Below are 896 nucleotides of genomic sequence, written 5' to 3' on the forward strand. Positions count from 1 at the left end.
GAGTCCCGCCGGGCCCGGAGGCGGGGGCAGGGGTCCATGCCCCTCCCTCCACAGCCAGGACGGCCTCCTCTCTGGGGAAGGTGGGGTGCACCTGCCGGCTGCTGGCGACAGTGTCCTCTGCAGACAGCGTTTGCTCATGACTTTTCATTCCTTTCGCATTGATTTTTAAATCTGTGTTAGTTTTAAATTTAATATCTGATCATTTTAAACACATCGAACAAGAGAGAAGTGCATTTGCGGGAGAGGAATTACTTCCTTTTCGGTCTGCCGCCTCCCTGCCTAGAAATTCTCCAGAGACCAACCCTGGAGAAAGTGCTTAGAGCCCCCGCTCCCCGTCCCCCCGGTCCCTCACTTCCCCCAGGTCCCCCCATCTGCCCACCACCGCAGCTGCTGACTGGGGTGGCCTGGGGGCTCCTTTCCTGCCTACCGTCCTGAGTGGAGTCTGGATCAGGCTGCTGGCTCTGGGGAGGGAGTGGGGGGATGGAGGGAATTCGGGGCGACCGGGACTGGGGACTCTGCCTCCCCTGAGGTAGTGATGGGGCATCATCACTCCTGACTGGGACCACTACATGCTGGGCTCTGTGTCAGTTTTACTCGAATCCCCTCCAGGGGGCGGTGACAGGGTGTGGCCCTTCCCCAAGGGTGAGGAAGCCGCGCTCCCGGAACGAGGCAGGAGTTTGCATTTATTACATCAGGATGTTCGGGGTACCCGGCCCCCAACAACGGGGGCGAGAAGCCAGAGGCCCTTCCCTCCGCCCCTCGGGAGGCAGGGCCGCCCTGGAGCCTTTGTCTGGGCCCTTTTCTCCGCCGGCCGCTGGGCGGGGCCGCGGAGGGGTGGGGCCCCAAGAACCAACCAAAGGAGGGGTTTCCCGTTTCCTTGTCCCGCCCCCTTCCCT

The sequence above is a fragment of the Myotis davidii genome, unplaced genomic scaffold, assembly GCF_000327345.1.
Source record: "Myotis davidii unplaced genomic scaffold, ASM32734v1 scaffold1453, whole genome shotgun sequence".
Classification (NCBI taxonomy): Eukaryota; Metazoa; Chordata; class Mammalia; order Chiroptera; family Vespertilionidae; genus Myotis; species Myotis davidii.